The following is a 2,350-nucleotide window of genomic DNA, read 5'->3' as shown; positions in this document are numbered from 1 at the left end:
GGGACTCTCTTAAGGTACCCGGCAGCTGTAATCGCTCACAGCATAGCCCTGCCTGTCTTAATGTGGCCAGGCGCGGGTAAACGGCGGGAGTAACCTGGACTCTCTTAAGGTACCCGATCGCGGGTAAACGGCGGGAGTAGATGGGACTCTCTTAAGGTACGCGGGGTCTGTAATCGCTCAATGCGTAGCCCTGCCTATCTTAATGTGGCCAGGCGCGGGTAAACGGCGGGAGTAACATGGACTCTCTTAAGGTACCCGATCGCGTGTAAACGGCGGGAGTAGATGGGACTCTCTTAAGGTACGCGGGGTCTGTAATCGCTCAATGCGTAGCCCTGCCAATCTTATTCTGGCCAGGCGCGTGTAAACGGCGGGAGTAGATGGGACTCTCTTAAGGTACCCGGCAGCTGTAATCGCTCACAGCATAGCCCTGCCTGTCTTAATGTGGCCAGGCGCGGGTAAACGGCGGGAGTAGCCTGGACTCTCTTAAGGTACCCGAGCGCGTGTAAACGGCGGGAGTAGATGGGACTCTCTTAAGGTACCCGGCAGCTATAATCGCTCATAGCATAGCCCTGCCTATCTTAATGTGGCCAGGCGCGGGTAAACGGCGGGCGTAACCTGGACTCTCTTAAGGTACCCGGCAGCTATAATCGATCATAGCATAGCCCTGCCTACCTTAATGTGGCCAGGCGCGGGTAAACGGCATGAGTAGCCCTGCCTATCTTAATGTGGCCAGGCGCGGGTAAACGGCGGGAGTAGCCTGGACTCTCTTAAGGTACCCGATCGCGGGTAAACGGCGGGAGCAGATGGGAATCTCTTAAGGTACGCGGGGGCTGTAATCGCTCAATGCGTAGCCCTGCCAATCTTATTCTGGCCAGGCGCGTGTAAACGGCGGGAGTAGATGGGACTCTCTTAAGGTACCCGGCAGCTGTAATCGCTCACAGCATAGCCCTGCCTGTCTTAATGTGGCCAGGCGCGGGTAAACGGCGGGAGTAGCCTGGACTCTCTTAAGGTACCCGAGCGCGTGTAAACGGCGGGAGTAGATGGGACTCTCTTAAGGTACCCGGCAGCTATAATCGCTCATAGCATAGCCCTGCCTATCTTAATGTGGCCAGGCGCGGGTAAACGGCGGGAGTAACCTGGACTCTCTTAAGGTACCCGGCAGCTATAATCGATCATAGCATAGCCCTGCCTACCTTAATGTGGCCAGGCGCGGGTAAACGGCATGAGTAGCCCTGCCTATCTTAATGTGGCCAGGCGCGGGTAAACGGCGGGAGTAGCCTGGACTCTCTTAAGGTACCCGATCGCGGGTAAACGGCGGGAGCAGATGGGACTCTCTTAAGGTACGCGGGGGCTGTAATCGCTCAATGCGTAGCCCTGCCTATCGTAATGTGGCCAGGCGCGGGTAAACGGCGGGAGTAACCTGGACTCTCTTAAGGTACCCGATCGCGGGTAAACGGCGGGAGTAGATGGGACTCTCTTAAGGTACGCGGGGTCTGTAATCGCTCAATGCGTAGCCCTGCCTATCTTAATGTGGCCAGGCGCGGGTAAACGGCGGGAGTAACCTGGACTCTCTTAAGGTACCCGGCAGCTATAATCGATCATAGCATAGCCCTGCCTACCTTAATGTGGCCAGGCGCGGGTAAACGGCATGAGTAGCCCTGCCTATCTTAATGTGGCCAGGCGCGGGTAAACGGCGGGAGTAACCTGGGCTCTCTTTAGGTACCCGATCGCGTGTATACGGCGGGAGTAGATGGGACTCTCTTAAGGTACGCGACGGCTGTAATCGCTCAAAGCGCGGTAAACAAAATACTACAACCTTCATTTCGGGTGCAAAGGTGGCCTGGCGTGGAGCTAACCACTGAGTAGCATTCGGGGCCCGGGTGTAGCTCGGTTGATCTGCAGGGACCTGAGTGGGTGAAAACGGCGGGAGTAGCCCTGCCTATCTTATCGTAGCCGTGAGTGCGTATCCGACGGGGCAATCCAATTTACCGGTAATTATAAGTGAGAGTTTTGTCATGGTGATGATTATTTTATTATTGTTATTATTATTATTATTATTATTATTATTATTATTATTATTATTATTTTTATTATATGTATGAATTACTCGGATTCATTTATGTCATCAGTATGATTACTAAATTTATTAATAATAGTGTTTGTGGTCGTAGGCCGAGGCTTGGGTGACTGTCATTACGTGGAACGACGTCGAGAAGCTTCCGCGCCGGTCGGGCAGCTCTGACGGCCAGGGCAGCTGCCATCGCGGATAAGCTGATGGCTGGAATGGTCGGGCTGACATGCTCCGCGAGGCTGCTGGCCGGGAGGAGAGCCGCGCTGGCCGAGGAAGTAT

This window comes from Anabrus simplex, chromosome 5, assembly GCF_040414725.1.
Source record: "Anabrus simplex isolate iqAnaSimp1 chromosome 5, ASM4041472v1, whole genome shotgun sequence".
In the NCBI taxonomy this organism is placed as follows: domain Eukaryota; kingdom Metazoa; phylum Arthropoda; class Insecta; order Orthoptera; family Tettigoniidae; genus Anabrus; species Anabrus simplex.
Note: the sequence above shows the minus strand (reverse complement) of the source record.